Source organism: Panulirus ornatus, chromosome 68 (genome assembly GCF_036320965.1).
Source record: "Panulirus ornatus isolate Po-2019 chromosome 68, ASM3632096v1, whole genome shotgun sequence".
In the NCBI taxonomy this organism is placed as follows: Eukaryota; Metazoa; Arthropoda; class Malacostraca; order Decapoda; family Palinuridae; genus Panulirus; species Panulirus ornatus.
The window spans coordinates 7,829,473-7,850,286 of NC_092291.1; the positions used below are offsets into that span (position 1 = coordinate 7,829,473).

Genomic DNA, 20,814 nt, shown 5'->3' on the forward strand with positions numbered 1-20,814 from the left:
TGCATTCTATCGATTCTCACTTATTATTGCTTGCTAATCATGGTTTTGATTGGTTCAAAATTTCATAATTATACTTTTCATTAGATTTAAAGTTACATGCATTTGTTTGTATTTGCTGTTAGAAGAATTAATTTTAAAAAATTATCTAATATTCAACAATCTATATTCAAATTTATATTTTTTCTTGATTTGCGGATTTCTAGTTTATAGATAAGAAGGTTACTTCTCTATTGAAAGCACATTGACCAAGACGTAACGAGGGGAGAGAGAGAGAGACTGCGTCGTTTGACTGAATTTCTTATACATTTATATATATATATTCCTAAAATTTTCCCAGATTGTGTGTAGACGCGATGCAAATTAAGAACCAGGTTAAGAACCCAATCTGTTAAAAACAGAACACAGGTTTCACTTTTGGGATTTGAAAATTTCTAAAGCGAATTACGAAAAACTTAACCAATACATATATTTTGTGATTCCAGGAGGAAAATACAGAAAATAGAATCTTAAGGTCTAAAATCATATAAAAAGAAGAGGAACAACGTACCTTTTGATTCTGACCGGGATAGATAATGCAACAGGAAACAAAAGTATATTTTGTTATTTTGGATTTATGATTTTTTTTTATACCGTAATACTTTACGATGTGTTTTGTTCTGTTTATTTGTCATGTGTATGAGAGAAAATGTCCTTGCAACGCTGTGTAAGCTGGTGTACAGTGTTCGTGTCAATGTTTTTGTTAAAGCTTTGGATCTCCCTTTGTCGGTACTGGAGTCTCTAGTGAATATTTGTTAGGTTATTTGTACAAGCTTTTGCGTCTTTGTGGTAAATTGTGCTTTTCTTTTACATCTTAATTTTCCCGTTTTTTTTTTTTTTGTCTTGTTTCCGTTCTGCTTTATTGGCATTTTAGGATGCAGAAGATCACCACCGTTTTTGTTTTATGAGTTGTTTATTTGCAGTAATTTCTGTGTTTTGGTACTTCATAGAAATACATTATTCATCTCCTGTATTGTTTCTTGAATCATTGTCCCAGTTTTTGATAATCATGATTCCTGTCGTTGGAGAAACATTACCTTATAGATTATTATCTTGTTAGTATGCTTATTGTTCTTTGATACACCTTTCATATTGCACAAGTTTTAATTTCTCATAAAAATTGTTTTTTCACAATTGTCCATGATTTTTAAGGAAGCTCTTGCATTTCTGTATTTTTTATACCACTCTCAATATCCTTTTTTTTTCTATATATATATATATATATATATATATATATATATATATATATATATATATATACAATAATGTCCATGATTTTTACAACTTCTTTCTTTACACAAGCCTCTTATTTTAAGCCTTTGTCCTGTACAAGATTTCTCGCGTCTTGAAGTTTTTCATTTTTACGAGAGTCAGTGTTGTAATTTTGTCTTGGTCTTGTTGTTGCTGCCGGTACCCAGTCAACCAGGTTCCGTAGATTGCATGTCCTCTATTATCGTTTCCTCTCTCTCTCTCTCTCTCTCTCTCTCTCCGCTCCACGTCCCACACAAATTATGGCCAATTTCTCTCTTCAAATTCAACTGTTTTACAAAATCTTTCTCTTGTGAGATCCCCAAATGCAGTCAGTGATTCTCTGTTGTCAACCTACTTCACTTTTTCCAGGGTTTTGAGAGAGAGATAGACAAAAGTCCAAGTAGATATACATAGAGAGGTCAAGCAAAGTAGAAGTTGGCTCCGTGTTCCAGTCTTTCTCCCTGTCATTCAACGTTTACAGCTTTCTCATGGCCAACTGTTATATAAGTGCATTGTGGTACAACGAAGAGATAAAATATATGTATATATATATATATATATATATATATATATATATATATATATATATATATATGTGTGTGTGTGTGTGTCTGTGTGTATACATAAAATTGTGTGTTACGCGGAGTCATTTGTCTATTGTGATTCAACCAGTCTATGAATGACGCTTTAAAAGAAGAAGGTCTTTTAGCGACCGCTTGCACGCCCGCTTTGGGGTTTGCTTCGCCTGGTCGATCAGCTTCGCGTCAACTAACGTACAGCTTACAGGAACTCCTGTGACAACTTCCTTCCTCAGTCAAGACTTCAGCCTCTGCTCTGGAGGCCATCCCGTCGCAGACGTAGTCGCTGCGTTTTATCGGCGTTCGAGATAACCTTCGCTAATTATCATCGTCGCTGGCGGCGCGCAGTCCGGGGGTGGAACAATGGGAGGAAGAGCTGAGGAGCCCAATTGCCTGGTTGCCTGGGAAAATATGTGGCATTACCTTCATAATCTGAGAGGAAATTGTAGAACCAGGTTGGTGTGGGGTGGTGGGTGGCTTAATCTCTAGTGCGGTGTTACCGCATTTACCTCTCCCCCAGTGACCCATGGGACTCACTCCCCAGGACCCCTCATCGTCCCCCAGATATCCTCATGGCCTTTTCCGGTCCCCAGTACGCCCCAGGCCCCTTCAAAGTCCCCTAGTACCACCATCTCCAAGGAACTAATTGGTCTCCTAGTGCTCATGATTATCTCAATATCCTAAGAAGATCCCAGTTTCCTTTAGATGGTCCCAGACCCATCCACAGGTCCCCAGCCACTTATGCGTCTCAACAGTTTTTACCAAACCACCCTAACCAACCACCACCCCAGCCAACACCTCCCATTATCACCACAACTTACACCACCACTACCGCCAACCACCGACACCATTCACAAAATCCACAAATACCACCTTTACCAACCGTTCCCAAACCATTATCACCACCATTATCAATACCCACCTAACCACCACCATCACCCCTTTCGCCATAACCACTTGACCCCGTACCAACCACCCATCGCCACAAAACAGACAGACAAGGTCTACAGCCAACCCTAAGGTAAACATCGCACCAGAGATCTTGATGAAGAGGGACCAACTTGTGAATGAGAGACGAACACGTGGCTGTGTTTACTTCGGCAACCTCCCAGCTGACCACAGAGAGGGTGCAGGGAATGGCTGCTTGAAAGCTGGTTATTACAGGATACTAACGACCCTAATCTTAAGTGCCTTCAGGAGAACCACTAACAGCAGTAGCAGTAGTCGTCTCGTCGCTACACCCCGTCATTATAAGCTCCTCAGCGTTCACAACGACACAAAAAGGGAACTTGAAGTCGTTTCGGTAATCGCTGCACATTAGGGTGGTGTTGGTGTTCACAGCCGACCAACTATGGTGGGAGGGGGGGTCATCGCTCCGACGCGGCGAAATAACTTCAGTTGTTTCGTACAACGACACCCCACGGTAGCTAGAGCAACTGTCGTACTTCATGGAACTCCGAGACTGGATTTGTGGTGGCTGTATGCCATTGAGTAGGTGTCTTTCATGTGTTTATTGATGACTGTGTGAGTGAGTGCTGTTTGTGATGACTGACTGTGTGTTACGGGGAGAGTTTTACACTCGTGGTGCCCCCTCTTTTGACCTTGTGTAAATGATGTGTATATATATATATATATATATATATATATATATATATATATATATATATATATATACACACACACACAAGACGCATTTACTTCTATTTGTGTAACCACACACACATACCAGCCTAACCCTATCTATCGAGCGGACACAAGGGTAGGATGACCTAGGTTTGGTGTGGGCCGTCTTCCGAGCCCAGGATTCGAGACGAACATGAGCGGACCCATGTTGACCCACGGAAGCTCGTTTGTTTTTGTTTCTTGTATGTGTGCGTGTGTAGCTATTTTCATGCATAATCTGTCTGTGTTACTGCGACTGTGTTCAGTACATTTAACTAAATGTACAATACTTTTACAATAAGTTAGTCCAACAATATGGGAGATTAACGTACCATTAGTCAAATGGGTATCGTATGCCTCTCTTAGTCATCGTTCGACAGTGTATAAGCCTTTCAACTGCCGGATGTACGACAATAGTCTGGCAACTCTGTCACGGTAATTAGATTCTCTTTCCCACGTCTAACAAGAGATCAGATCCTATCTAACTGCGTACGCGGATAACACAACACTAAATCACATGCGATAATTCTAGTAAGTATATGCCAAGCACGCTATTTCTCACGTATAACTGGACTCGACATAAAAAAAAAAAAAAAGAAGGTTCTCAAGTCACCCCCAGACAGAAAGAAGTTTTTGGCAACTTTATGGACCAGCCAAGGTTGCAAGTTGTTCGGTTGTTGGCTTGAAGTCCTTTGTTTACGTGTTAACTTTCAAGTAGCGAATACCAGCATTTCTTTTGACAATTATCTTACCTTCTGGTACCGCAAACCCTGTTCACATTTGCTTTTGATTTAGATTTGTAATTTTTGCGAGATTTACTCAAATATCGAAACGACCGAATTGCAGCGAAACTCCAAATTTTCAAATACACTTTAAGAATTATTGAAGGATTATAGTCATGTTGCGTTATAAAGCCATCACTCACAGAAGGAGCAGGAGCATACACCGTCCTGTTATTCATCATCATAAAAACCCAACATGTAAACTCATGACTTTACTGTTAGTGAAAAATTTCGTGGATAATCGCGAAGACATTTCGCGTGCAGAGTTCCTGAGGTGATGTTGTGTGAGCGGAGCTTCATGATAATTCTCAAGGAAGGCGTTGTATTCATGGTAAAGAGGTAGCTACATATATATGCTATGTCATGAGCTCAGAAAGTAACGGGTCCTGATAAGAGACTTCTGCTAGACTGTTCTTGGTTTGCATAGCAGAGAGTTAAGTGGAGGTCCGCTGATGATGATGATAGTAAAAGAAATTCAATAAGCAATACCTTCTCTCTCCTGAGCGAGGTAGCGTCAGGAACGCACGAACAATGGCTCACGTGACCACATCCACTCTCTAGCTATCACGTATGATACACAAAAAACAGAGTCAAGCGCCACATATTATTTCATGGTTTACCTTGACCGTTTCATATGCCCTGGTTCAGCCGACTGACAGCAGGTCGCCCTCTATATATATATACATCACTTCGACCAATCATATTTCATCCCATGCAAGTTTCTCGCCCTGCTAAATGTTCTGACCCCGATGCCCCAAAGCCTCCTTCGTTCCATTGTTCGATTTTCTTTTGAGTCTTCCCCCCTCTCCTCCCACCACCTCTGACACACTGATCCTCTAAATAAGACTTTCTTCGCTCATCCTCTCCATATGTCTGGAACATTTCAGCACACCCTGATCAACAACTCCGTCGACTGTGCATACCGTCACAAATCTCTCTCACTATCGTTCCTTACGCGATCAAGGTCTTAAAGACCTTCATTTCCAAAACACGTCCGTCCTCCTTCAATCTTTTGCTTTCAGGACCCCAAGACTCCCATCCATAGAATACTATGGAAGCTGCAGTATCTTTGAATATAAACATCTTCGCCCTAGCAGACACTGATCTCTTCTTCCACACACTATTACTGTACCTATGACTTTAGACCCAACGGTTGGTAACTGTTTGAATGTAGGAGTACCAATGGGAAAAGTCTACGGAAATGTTCTGGCTTCTTTCATGGTTGGTGGATGACGAAATAATGTTGGCACTTAACGGCAGATTACAGTTCGATAAATATATGCAATTACGAAGAATGCAACTTTGTAATCAGTATAAGAAATATCACCAAGTCAGCATTTGATTATACTAGATTATTGTATGTGGTAACTACCATATGGCATATAAAACATATATATTTTCGTGGTCAGGACACATATTGTATGGAACTAAAATGTTCATTTCCTGGTTTTGAATCAGATGGTACAGGACCTCCGGGTGTCTCTTTCTCAAGCTATTTCTAAGTCTCTTTATACATCTACACTTCTAGAAACAAAGAATTATATGTCCTCTGGAATTATTCCCCTTCAAAAGACTGCTCTATCACCTCAAGAAGTTACAATCAAAGTAAACCCCCGTCGCCTTCAACATCCACTGTACAACACCCTCACCACCACGAGTTCCTCAGTCACCAAGACCACGAGTTCCTCAGTCACCAAGACCACCACCAACAGAGCTACAATTTCGTGAACTGAGCTTCCCACGGACCCATGAAATTGTATGCCAAAATCACTCTGCGAAGAAATCCTTTTAACCAGCTCACGAGACACTTTACAAGCTAGTCAGTCTCATAACGCACTCACGTCACTACACAATCTCTACACTCGAAGGCTATTCATATGATTTATTTACACACACACACACACACACACACACACACACACACATACACGCTTAAACAACAGACTCAAGTCGTGCATCCATCACATAAACAACACACTTCAGTCCCACCCTCACTCACAAACCCACACACACACACGCACTCACATGAAACAGCCGAGCTAAAAATTGCACTCATGACCTGAGACAATTACAGGATATCCTTAAATCACAGACGAGGCAGCAAAGTCTATGATCCCAACATGATTTGCTGTAGCGTGAAACACATATTTCAACAGAAGTTACATTTGTCTGTTTCTTTATGGTATTTGCACAGGGGTCACATTTCCCTTATCATTAACCGGGAACATGACTTTGACCAAAGCACTCTGGAATATGACCAAATAAAGAAGATTTATTTTACTAATTAGGTTTTAACATTGTAACAATTCCTCGCAAAAATGGAATAGACTGAAATAAGTCCCATTGTGAGATAGGGATATGTAAATAATGTTACAGTAAAACGGAGTCTTTATAGGAAAAAGCGCTTTACAAACACTAGTTTCACTATGACCAAGTCTTTATAGGAAAAAGCGCTTTACAAACACTAGTTTCACTATGACCAAATCCCTATAATTCTACAACCAATCCTTGCATTCTTGTCTACATTTAAACCACGACTCAAGTCCTTCCATGCATTCGGAACCATAGTATCCATCGTAACAAGTTCCATCCATATTATATACCGGTACTACAACATCCTTATGAAATGCCTCTAATATACCCATAATATCTGCACTTTTCGTCTCTATAATCCCCGTTTTCACTCCAAAATCCTCGATGAATTCGTATCACTCTATTCTCCACCTTCTCCCTCGACTACTTGATGTCTATATTTTCCCTCATAGTCTGCATATTCACGAAGGTTGCTTAGTTATTTGGGCTTTACGGCCTGTCAACTGCCAGGGTCATTAAGGCCGTCAACGTCAAGTTACAACCACCAATCGAAATATTCTTGAACACCTGAAGGTGTTCAAGATAATTTTAAGGCTAACCACTCTCACTGTGTACATGTACCTTGTTCAACCGTTCTTCACACATCTTTGGTATAACAATGTATGTACATATAGTATTTACCCAAGATGAGTTCCTTATCAATCAATCGTTGACTTTCTCTCTATACACATTTTATTCTTTATCTTCTCATTCATTTGTTGTTGTTGGAAATAGTAAAACTTTGGCAGTTTTTTCACTTCACAGTTCTCATACCGTCTGCAAACGCTTGCCTAACCCATGTTATTGTGAATCTCTATCATTATCTCGTGTGCAACAGTTCTATAGAAAAATTAGAGTCTAAACAGAAGATATTATCGAATATTATAAGATCCTTAACGATAGATTTAAAACGTATATCTCCTGTATTTGGGCTGATCCTTTGTCTTGTGATATTCACCAGTTTTCTTACACGTTACATTAGAATTCTTGTATCGCTTGTAAAACTTGTGCAAGATATTTTTTTTTCCGTTTCATATACTTCGTTCCTATTTAGGCATCGACCCTCAGCAATGTTTGATTTATCTGTCAGTCTACCTGTGATGGCCTATTCTTACTGTCAAACTAGTGAAAGCACTGAAGGCACTAGATAACACACACATACATACACACACACACACTAGCCTGAGGTGGGGGATGAGCACCCGAGTTGGGTGTGGGCTGAAATATTTGGAAAGGCGTGGCAAGGCGAGGGACGGGAAAGAAGTAAAAAAGATAAGTGAATGAATGTGAAAGTTTTAAGCAGGAGACAGACGAATAGACGTAGAAAGAAATAGAAAAGGAATGCGGGTTGAAATTGTCCCACCGAGTTCGAGTTCTTACTAATATACATATGTATATGTGGTATGGATGTATGCATGTATATGTGATATGTGTATGAATATATGCTGTGCATGTGTATAACTGCTATGCATTGGCAATGTCCAAAGGAAGAGAAAGACCAATCAAAAATTTAGCTCTTCCGTCAACACCGCCGTGTGAACCGTGTGAAATCTGTCAAAATGTCTCCCTCTGGAGAAATGATCTCACAGATACTGCCAGGAAAATGACAAAGTACCTCGAGATAATCACCAAAAAAACCCTCGGCAAATGACACCAAGACCACCTCATCCTTGGCGACAAACTCGAGGAAGAAATAACAGTATATAACCAATCCAATGACCCTCCCCAAGACATGATGTCAAGTCGACACTAGTAATCTCCCTTGACCCGCTGCCGAATTCTGTCGATACTTCACTTCTCGGCGTCGACACATGTTTTATCCATCGACAAACAAAGCCAGGCAGATTAAGCCAGAGATAATAATATATTGGACTTGAGTCAACAGAATCTGCGGAGATCGCGTGTAGATGTGAGGTTCCCAACAGACCAAGTCATGGCCTCTTAGTTGGCGGGGTTCTAGTGTCCGAGATGTCATCGAGAATGTTGATGGCGGACCTGCATTATGGCAATGATGGCAAATTGTATAGCTAGAAGCCATTATGCCCCGGAGGAAGAGGTGCATGCCGTAATAGTGAGTGGGTCTGTGTGTTTTCGCAACCACTAGTGACTTGGCAATGTGTCATTACGGGGACAAAAGAGGATATTGTTGCATGGTGGTGGTGGCTTTTCTAGTGAAGGAGGCCGAGGTGGTGACAGTGAAAGTGATTGTCATGATGGAGATAATCATGGAGGAGGTGACGGTGGAAGTGGAGAAGATGGAGGGACGGAAAGTGGTTGTGCTTATGGTGGAGACCAGGTGGTGTTGGCGATCATGCCTAGTGGTGGTGGTGGTGTCTAGTGTTGGTGTACACTATCATCCTGGGAGCAAGGGTAATTGTGGTGGAGAGAGAAGGGGTAATGGTGGTGATCTCATGGTGGAATGGTGGTGATAATATCCTATAATAGAATGCGTTCGTTTCCTACCATTTTCTTATCATTTCATCAGTATTACTATAAAGGCAAGATTTTCCACTTTTTCTTTAGTAGAAATCTTAAGACACACTCGTTGCGGTGCTCCCTACATAACTGTAATTTACTCAATCGATCCTTTGAAGACTACCAGCTCAAACTCCTGACCCAGACGGGCTAACACTGACCCGGTCGGTCGGTCGGTCGCTACTTTAATTTTGGCAATCAAGTTGGAGTAGACATTGTTGAGTTTGATCATGTCACTTGAAGACTAATTTATTCGCGATTTAAAATAATGTTTAAGCTTCTCACTGCTTCCTTGTAGTATAGAAAAGAAAGATTAACATGAATTCAGAAAATAATCAGTCTGCAATAGTTGGAAACAGCCACAAAAATGCCCTAATCTGGCTCAAATTGCTTCAAAAATTGTACTCATTTTTGAAGTAATCATAACCATTTATATGAATCGATAGGATTTATATGTTTGGTTTAGCTGATGGAGGATGTCAATTGACTACAAACAGCGTTGAAAATGCTGAAGATAGAATGAAATTGATTTTAAGGGAAGGAAAAAAACCGAACTGAATGAAAGTCATGGAGTTACCTTAGTACGTAGCTACGGTATGTTGCTGAGCCGTGTGATATCATCCAGGCATTCGTAGGATGATCTGACATTTTCGTAACTCGTGCGAGGAATGATGTACACGAATGATGAGGAGGAGGAATGATGAGATGATGATGAGGAAGAAAGTGAAGAAACGTAATCATAGACATGAAAAAGTATATTAGAAAATTATTAGAAAAAGGAAGAAAATTGTGAAATCATGAAAACGGTACACTGCCTATATGAAAACACAAACTAATATCTGAATATGTGTGAAAATATATGTGTAATGTATACGTGTAATGTATACGTGTTTAGAGATGTAAGTTTATTTGTCACCTGTTTGCGTGTCTCTTTGAATATCCATACAACTTTGAGGTCAAAGCTTGCCTTAACTCTTAATTATAAATTGCTTGGTAGAGATGAAAAAAGCTAAAATACAGGAAAATGTAACTAAATATCAAAATTAATGGTAAACCTTTCTGTTTGCAGCCGCTTCTACGTCTATGGTAGCTGTCCTCACAGAAGCAGTAGTAACAGCAGCAGTAGGAGCAGCAGCAGTCTTGGACAGCCCCATACCTGGCCATCTATGTTTGTAAACTGTATCATAATGGCGTCAGCTGACTATGTCATCTACAGAATGAATAAATCAGACATTTGAACTTATTTCATTCCTATGTGATGTTTTTCTCAAATTCTTTTATGCAATAGTAAGATCCTTGAGCACGACGATACGATCCTTGAGCACGACGATACGATCCTTGAGCACGATGGTACGACCCTTGAGCACGACGGTATGACCCTTGAGCACGACGGTGAGATCCTTGAGCACGACGGTATGACCCTTGGGTGGCCTGACCTTTGCCCTAACTAAAAGACCGGATCAGAGATCAGCCCATCGTATCCAAGGATCATACCATCGTGTTCCAGAATCTTACAATCGTGTCTAAGAATAAGTACCGTCGTGTTTAAAGATCGTACCATCGTGCTCATGGATCGTGTCATCCTCAAGAAGTTACTGAAGAAAATAACTGAAAACATTCCACATTCGCGAATGAAATCAAAGAAAAAAAAAAAGTTTCTACAGTATCTCGTCATCTTTCCATGTAACTAACATCCAAGAAAATACTGTCTTCCAAGTTCCTAACTAGTGCATATAAACCAAACAGACAACAAACGTTTACGGCACAAACAAGGAAAAACAATGGATGATACGCCATTCAACAGCATACACTTCTGAATTTAGTTCAGCACCCTTCTATATATATATATATATATATATATACCGTCGATCAACAGAGAACGATTTCGAATAATCTCTTATCTGTGGACTGACCCAAATGACCTCGCTTAACCATGCACAGACCCACATGACCTCTCATGATCACTTACGGGTCAATAAAATGACTTCGATCAACCGAAGTTTGGCTGATCTTTGACTTCTTTAAATCAGTTTTTTTTTTTTTTTTTTTTGCTGTTGAGGCCCACAGGCAAGACAGGAGGAAACCAAGAGACGTTCTTACAAATTGCTTGTGAAACTCGTATCCCAGGCTGTGAGGCTACATGCATTTACAATTACTGTGAAAAATAGTGAAGTACATAGCTTGATGTAAGTTACATCGCGTTAAGTACATTATATGAATTACATATCTGCATACAAAATACATAGCATTGTGTAGTGTACATTGCTTTATGTAAAGTACATAATTTTGTGTTAAAGTACACAGCCTTATGTAAAGTTCATAGCTTTACGTAGAACACATAGATATGCTTTATCTAAAGTACCTCAGATTCTCTGTTTAATCCAAACAAGTACACTTGTCCCTGGTGTGGGTCAAACATCTGTGTTGCATGTTCCTCAGGTAACGCTTGTTAGGGAACTGCTCGACTCGTTCATCGTAAAAATCCTTTTAAACAGCCACATTAACAACAGCAGGAGCAGCAATAGTAACAGAAACAAGTTACAAAGTGAGCCAAAAGTAACTGTCTCACTTATAACAGTCAAAGCAAGGTATTCAAAAAGTCACTACTATCGAGAAAAGTAGTAGTACCACTTCCACCACTTATAACACCCGTGTTGGCTTTGACACCACTTACACTTACAACCACAGCGTTACCAACTCTATGGTCTTTAATTAAAGACATGAAAGAAAACAGTGTAGCCAGAACCAGAAATAACCTGTGAGCGAATGCCACTGGCGTCATATCACGCATGACCCTACGTGACCTCAGAGCAAGGTCACCTTTCTTACCCCAAGGAGAAACAATTAAGGAACCAGGAACTGTGATATTTTTTTTCCCTCTAAATCGCAGGTGACCTTCACGTACGACCTTAAGTGACCCAGGAACAAAATTTGCCTACTGTTATATCCTACGTAAAATACATACCACATGGAAATTTCGCAGGATTGGTTTAGTAAGAAATACTCCGAGTGTAAAAGATATGAAGATTCCATTCCCATATTCATCTCTTCTAATGTATGTAATATATACCGTTGAGCACAACGGTACGACCCTTGAACAAGTTGGTACAGTCGCTGAGCACGACGGTACGACCTTTGTGTGCGACGGTACTGTCCTTCAGCATAACTACGAGACAGTTATGCTGAAGCCTGACTTTTGACCTGACCCGTACGGCTCAGGACAAATGTCAGTGTCGTACCGTCATTCTTAGGGTCGTCTCGTCTTGCTTCTAAGGAAGTAACGTCTTGCTCATAGGTTAAGGGTCGTCCCGTCGTGCTCAAGGGTCGTACCTTCATATTCATAGGTCGTACCGTCGTGTTCAAGGGTCGTACCTTCATATTCAGCTATCGTACCGTCGTGCTGTAAGGTCGTGCCGTCGTGCTCAAGGGTCGTACCGTATTCATTGTAATACATGAACACAGAGATAGGATCGTGTCAGGCTACACCATGACCTTTGTTGAGTAAGGAGAATAAGATAACGATTACCGATTAATGTTGAACACACAACTCAATACGACCGTGAATTCTGTATCCACAGTAACCACACACACACACACACACACACAATTCGAACCATTCCCCCCCCCTCCCTCCCCCCTCGAGTAAAACATATTCTCGCCATCATTTGAATGTAAATATCATTTCATCTTTGACGTTCGTTTGTTTCGGTAAGTTAAGACAGGTTCGCGGGAAGGTGGGGGAGGACACGCACACATCCGCGTATTATATATATATATATATATATATATATATATATATATATATATATATATATATATATATATATATATACACACACACACACACACACACACTCATTGCTCGTCCCTCCAACACCCCATTCTCCCAAACGTACCACCTACCCTCTCCTCCCTTAACCCCTCCCTCCCTCACACCCCCACACGCACACGAAACAAACGTACACCCTCCCCTACCCCTTCCCTTAACCCCACCTCCCCCCCCCCATCACCTGTCGTAGCATAATTTTCGCAAATAGCGTAACGACCAACCATTATCCTTTGCCTGTGGAAGCCGGACGTCAACATTGAGTGATTTACGTGCTACCTTGACAAGCCGACGTATCGCTCACACAAGGAATAAAACCAAATTTATTTCGGTGTGAATAAATATCAGAAACATTCCCTACCCTAGTGCAACTGAGAAAATTATGTCCAGGAAGGAAAAAATCTTAAATATCTATGTTTTTTTGTTCCTTGTGTTGGCCTACTCTTCCGGGATTTTAATGCTCATGGGATAATGATGTATGATAACATAGTAACTTAGACACGTGGGACTTGGTCAGCTATGGATACTGGGACAGGCCATCAAAAAGCACGTCATGTACTTAACATTCCCTTAAACCTTCAGTTTGGTTGAGAAATCACAGTTTTTATACTCTTTATATATATATATATATATATATATATATATATATATATATATATATATATATATATATATATATCAATGTCGATGTCAATATTTGCAGTAGTGATGTACGATTAACAATAAACTAAATTCAGTAACTAATTCTTTTTGGAGAGGGAGCTGGGGTCAAAGATTTTGTTTATGGACGCAGATATATTAAATCTCAAAAGAGAAGTCATAGATATATTGAATGAAAAATAGAAAAAGGATCATAACTATGCTAAACTATAGACCATTAATGATTTGAATGTTTCTTTGCTAACAGTGGCTAATTAGTACTAACTCAATGCTAATTATTACTGGTGTGTACTATACAATTACTAATTTATGTGTTTAGTGATTCATTGCTATTTTTTACTAATCTAGACCTAATTATTAATAGCTCGCTACCAATTATTACTAAATTGTATTGCTTGACAGTAATTGATACTTCGTTTAATAATTTAGACCTAATTTGTGCTAATTTGAACTAATCAAGTGCTAATTGATATCAACCAATATCATTTTTTTTGCTTATTGATAAATCACATGGGAATGGTGCAACATCAATCCGCTCAAAGGTTGAACCATTTTGCTCAAGAGTCGTACCGTCGTGCACAAGGGTCGATGTATCACTTTTGCTCAGAGAACGCATCGTTGTGCCCCTGTCGTTGTACCGTCGTGCTTTCGGGTTAAGCAAGCTTAATAAAACCCAACCTACAAGCAGTAATCCTCGCCCTGAGTGGCTAATCTGCCTTTGTCATGCACACATGTTGTAATTACAGAATCAAGTGTTATTAAGGGAGAACGTAAAGAGCATGAAATGACACGAGTACACACATGCAATAAATGTTCTATATATAATATATATATATATATATTATATATATAAGACTTCTGTGCACACAGTGGCTTTTTACCGAAATTCCCAGGAAATATGAGGAAAACTTAGTCTCACTGAAGGACGAGAACTTGTATAATTAACCTCTTAGATCACAACCAGTTATAAGTAGGCAGCTTGGATGGGCAGCTGACCAAACAGACGAGGGATGGCCAGATGAGACAAAGCACTTCCGAATTCCATGTCTCTGAACGACTCTCCTCTATAATTAATAGAAGTAGATTGGACTGAAAGAACCTGCTCCACCTCATGATTATAGGTACGAGACTCTGATTATACAAATATCGCCTTGGGCTGATCCCCAGCCCGGTAGGATGCGCTGGACGTGGCGTTCTTTTAGGGAGGAAATCTACAACTGATGTTAAGGCCATTGTTAAACTGTTCCAGCCAGTTTGTATAACAATGATGATGAGGATCGTGATAAACAAAGTGACTAGATTTTTACTTTTCTTCCTCCATGTTTGAGCCAAAGTCACTGAGCTTCTACATTATTTAACACAACGGCTGATGATTTGATACTGTCTTGCAAGGGTGAGGGACTGTATCCGCCCGTAAGAAAAGACAAATCAAAGCCATTAGGTTCCTAGACATCCACGGAAATCACAAAGGAAGCAGGTACGTAGCGGCAATAAGTGTGTTTGGGTCGTGGAACGAAACGTGTAATGAAAGACCATAATGATGTGAAAGAAAGAAAAATATGTGCGAAAGAAAATCAGAGAGACAAGAAATGTTAGGATGATATGTGAATGTCGGCGACCTAAACAAAATAGGGGTCATTAAAATAGGGTAGAATAGTATGTGCTAAAATAGGGTAAGATACTCAATACGATTTCAAGAGGAATGTGTCAGGACTAATCCGATTTGTACGAAGGTCATGATCAAATTGTGTCATAGAACCGAAATCGAGGATCGAGAAGAAGCCATACTGTCTTATGATTTCCTGTTAAATCTCAAGACACCAATTTCATTGCCAGTTTCTTAATGTTAGACGGAGCGTATCTCCTTATCACTAGCGAGGTCGACTGTCGGAACAGCAAGCAGTTTCTGGTAACAAGAAAACCCCAGAGAGTTATATACCACAAAGATGTGTATCCTCAGAAGATCGGGATGTGAAGAAGCGTGTCGGCAGTTCGCGTTATTTCTTCGGGGAAAAACAATGACACTCGAACAGTCAACTGTGAACATTACTGGAAATTCATCGCATATTTTATTTCTATTTTCCGAATTACGATGTAGAAACACGACAGGAAAACGCTCGGTCGAGGGAAAACAGCGCAACACTCCGCTACCAGGGCGAGGTGGATGTCTTAAAAGCAACACTTAAGAGATCGTTTCTTGGTTCATCGCTCCGTTTATGGCGACCATGATACCCAATCTTGTCCGTACCACATTGTCTCTTAATTTTAAGAGTATGAGAAGAGAGATCACGAGAGACTCCTCAGACACGTTGGGAATCGTCTCTCCAGACCCGTGAACTACTAGCTAGGGTCATCAAAGGCCATCATCATCAAACTACATCCACCAAACAAATCGTCTTTAAACGCCTTCTTGAGGCGTTGAGAATGGTTCTAATACCATATATTCTCGCTGTGTATATGGCCCATGGATTCCTAAAACCAGAAATGAACATTTAAGGTGGACGATTACTGAAGCTTATACTGCTACAGATGATGATACATTCTGGTCATTATTAATAGTTGCTGTGAGGAGGAACCGAACTTGCACTGCTACTTCTGATTATATATATATATATATATATATATATATATATATATATATATATATATATATATCACGCAGTACAAAGGAAAATCTGGCATTATGATTTAGTCTTCAAGACAATACGAAATAATATGACTGGAACATCAAACGGTCGGTGATGTCTGTTGGGGATGTGGCGGAGATTTATAGCTTGGCTTTTTACATAATTACTGGAGGAAAAGATGATAGACGTAAATGATTTCAGAGGGGAAAAAAATATGAGAAAAAATGTTTCACCAGGAACGAGTTCATTAAATGTAATATATATATATATATATATATATATATATACATATATATATATATATTCCTATGAGTCTATACACACACACACACAACACACACACACACACACACGCACACACACACACATTCTTGATCGCCATTTCCTGCATGAGCGAGATATCGCCACGAACAGAACAGAGAAAGGAAGCCCATTTTTCTGTGGTTTACCCCCTACGCTTCACATGCCCTGGTTCAGTCCACTGACAGCACGTCGACCCCCGTATACCATATTGATTCAAGTCACCAACCAGTGCACACCCTGCCTGGGTTCTTACTGCAAATGATTAGAAGATGTGTGGTTAGGCGAATGATTTAGACGAGGTGTCTTGGAATAAGGGACAAGAGATTGATGGTGAAAATGGATGTAGTGGGTTAAGGATTATTGGACGAGGGGTAAAGGGGTAAATCTTACGGATCTATTAGGAAAAAAAATCTGTGAGGAAGTAGAAAAAAGGTTGAGGATAAGCATTGGGATATAGGAGATAAGGTTTAGGATCAACGGATTAGGGGTCAAATGAAAGGATTAAGGAATAGGAAACAACGATTAGAGTTTAGATAACGAGGATGACACAGGATACGATAAAGATTAGGGTTGGAAGATAAGGATCAGGTTATGCAATACAAGGTATAAGGGAGTGGAGACAAGAATACAGAGTCTCCAAGAATATAAGGAAAGTCTGATGACGACAACGATTTAAGTAATGGAACGGAAGAGTGACGAAGAAGACAGAAGTAATAAATAGGATATCAAGGACTGGGAGAAGATAACAAGGAAGAATCAGAAAGTCAAGGAATGTGATCAGGGATGACAGAGTATAAAGGTATACGAGAGTAAGGAGTTAGAGGGGATGCTGAGGGATAAAGGGGTAATGGGCGATTCTAAATGGTTAAGAAGTACGTAAATAAAGGCAGTGAAAACCAACTGGTGAAAAAAATATAATGAAATAAGAAACAATCGATCATATATATATATATATATATATATATATATATATATATATATATATATATATATATATATATATATATATATATATATAAGTCCCTCTTTATCATGCATCTCAAATGATCAAGAAACTGTATAAGGAAACACAAAATTTGATGTGCATGAAAATCGAACACATAACCGAATGGTAATTTCATTCATAAACCTCGAAGGAAAAAACATGGTATCTGGTTCCCAAAATGCTGTTTTATAGACGACCGTCTGTTTGTTGGAATATATATAAAGTTAATTACTTGACACGACCCCTCAATTAGCGTGAAGAAATGGCCGGCGTTATCACAGACCGATGTGTGAAATCTGACACAAGGTTCGAGACATTATCCGAACCTTGTTTCGCGGGAAGACTGTCGAAATGTTTTTTTTTTTCTTTCTTTCGCTTCTTTTTTCACACATATTTAATTGAAATAATTGGGTGGCAGTTTGGCCTGAATGTTGTGTGGAGTTAGTCGCGTGACGCCCAGCGGGATTTTTCAGTAATCATCCCACGAATTTTATATTTTCTTATTGTAATTCTGGATCAGCGAAGCTTCGCTCCACCCAAACAATACATCTGGATATAGAAAATGGCCCACAGTGTTTACTTTCGTCTGATCAGCTGGACTGGGCCAACATAATTATGACTAAAACATTGTGGAATATATATATATATATATATATATATATATATATATATATATATATATATATATATATATATATATATATATATATATTCCAAAACTCAAAGATATAGATAGATATCGTTTTTTTAACATCTAATGTAATGGTATACTTGATATTACCTACAAAGATAATTGCCTATAATCATCCCATACATTTCTAATGAACATCAAGTTCATCCTAGTACTGTGAACTTTTTTTACGTTCGATTTCTTGGATCTTTCGATGCACATGATTAGCGAAATTGCTTGTCACGACGAAGGTTAACAAAGATGAAGATTACTACAATATAATTCAAACGAGGAATAAATGAAATAGAACATTGGATGGAAGGGGGTCGAGAAAGTGCCTTTCTTACCTATCCGATGTCAAACCATAGGATAATGAGGCCATTATCTATCCTAATGGTAGGGAGTGGAAGATATGTCATTACCGATTTTATGCTACTAATAAAATCATTTTTACTCTCATTATGAACGGAAACTTAACGTCATTGAATTATAGTGTTTGGAGGAAACCTCCCGCATCACCGATACTACAAATCCGGCATTCATTTATAATCTGTGGAGGAAATTGTTTCCTGAAGGAGGGGGAGTTTGTGTCCAGTACTGACGAAGATCTATGTCAAGCATAGAGATGAAGCCCCTTCCATGGCTGCCTTTGTGATAGCTGCTCATGTCATGGGTTCTTGCGAATATTTGAATCCCTATCTTGTGCGAGACTGAATTGGTAAAACTATGATATATATGTCCGAGAGTCGAGGCTTTATATATATATGTATATGTATATATATATATATATATATATATATATATATATATATATATATATATATATAGTTGTTGTTGGAAAGAAAAAGATGAATATTGTACGCGTAATTCATTGGACTAACATCACTAGTTAGACTATCACTGAACAGGAATCAGGATGGTTGGTCATTTGACCCTTAGCCCTGCCAACTACCGGGGTCATTATACCATCAACGTCAAGTCATAACCACCAATAAGAAATGATAATCATAACTTTCCTCAGGTGTACAGGCTAATGCTAAGACCATACATGTTCTCAACGCATCTACAAGCCTGGGGAAGCTATATCTATACAACACAGTTTTACGTATTTTTACATAATTCTTGACATCACTGTTGCCCAGAAACAGCGTCGCCGAAGAGCTAAAATCATAAGCCATACCAGGTATGATCTATAAACTATAAGCAGCACTCCTATAATCTATGAACTATAAGACCAACAACGTATATAAGGTACAAAGCTATAACCTATAAGCTATATCAGCCATACCCTATATGGGGCAGCGCCCTCGAAACCTTCAGTTTTATAAAGGAAGTGATAGATGATTATACAAACATACAACTCTCTACTCTATAATTTACCTTACCCTATAATCATCCTATATGCTACATTCGAGCCCCTCCTAACCCAGTTTCTCACGAGAGAACCTAATCACGCTACGTTCAATGTTAGAACTAACAAAGTGTTAGAACTGTGACTTGGATATGCAAGGTTCCACTTAGTCAATCAACCATGCTATGTTCTTGATCATGATAACATGTTCTTGATCATGCCAATGTTCACTGCGAAATCTAGTGCACAACAGCAATTCGTCCTTTGTTTGCAAACTCCCCCTTTGTTAGGGTAATGTCGATGGCTTTTTCTTCACACACACACACACACACACACACGCGCGCGCGCGCGCGCACAGGCTTCCGTGGTATAGTGGTTAGCGTCGTTGACCATAATTTACGTACTTGACTCGCCCGGGTTCGAGTCCTGGTAGCGGCAGTTGGCCCATACACAACCCAGGTGTTCGTCCACATTGCAAGGGATGGTCGATAAATGGATACCTGGTTTAGGCTTGGGTACGCGCATTAGTGTACATATACACACATAGTGACTATATAGTATATACATACAAGGTTAGGAGACAAGACATCACGACTGTACAATTCTCTCGCCCCAACACACACACATACAAACTAATACATTCAAAGTATTTCATACGAACAACTTCAAAGTAAAAATTTTCCCGTCCATTTTGAAAACGAAATCTCCCTAAGGTTCTTAATTAGAGACAGAAAGGCCATGGGAGGAGGGGGACATCGGTAAGGGAGTGGATCCGACAGCATTATGAAGGAAAGACTTCGCTGCTAAATACCCCTCCGTTCTGAATTATTCTCCATGTTTTTATTTTTTTTTTTCTACCCTTCTCTCTTCCTCGCCAAAACAATCATTAGTAATGCCCGCCACCAATCATCTTTCCCGGGTCATAAATTGAGAGCAAATTGGCAGTATGGAGTGCAAGTCTCTTGATAGACGACCCAAGTTCTGTCATTCCCAAACCAAATCAATAGAGATTACACATGCGAGTATAGGACGGGCTCTGTGTGTGTGTGTGTGTGTGTGTGTGTGTGTTGGTTATATTCCTGTTTTCTGTGAAATACGGGATACTCGGAGGGGGCACTAGCCTGTCCTCTAGGTTAGCTGATTCTATTTCCAACACTGATTTGGATATAAGATACATCATCTTGTATATACATTTGTTCTTCCTTTCATCTCCAATATCAGATGACTATTCTCATTTGATACCAAGGAAACGGAGA

The 20,814-nt window shown here is 39.5% G+C and overlaps 2 long non-coding RNA genes across 2 annotated transcripts in view; one reads left to right on the forward strand and one right to left on the reverse strand.

The window, feature by feature from the left end:
• LOC139747236 (uncharacterized) overlaps positions 1-10,379 on the forward strand; it is a 117,480-nt gene extending 107,101 nt beyond the window's left edge. The window contains exon 2 of the long non-coding RNA XR_011712358.1: positions 10,206-10,379. This is a non-coding gene — a long non-coding RNA (uncharacterized lncRNA). The remainder of the gene's footprint in view (positions 1-10,205) is intronic.
• LOC139747235 (uncharacterized) overlaps positions 1-20,814 on the reverse strand; it is a 150,606-nt gene that overhangs the window by 51,063 nt on the left and 78,729 nt on the right. The gene's annotated exons all lie outside the window — the stretch shown is intronic.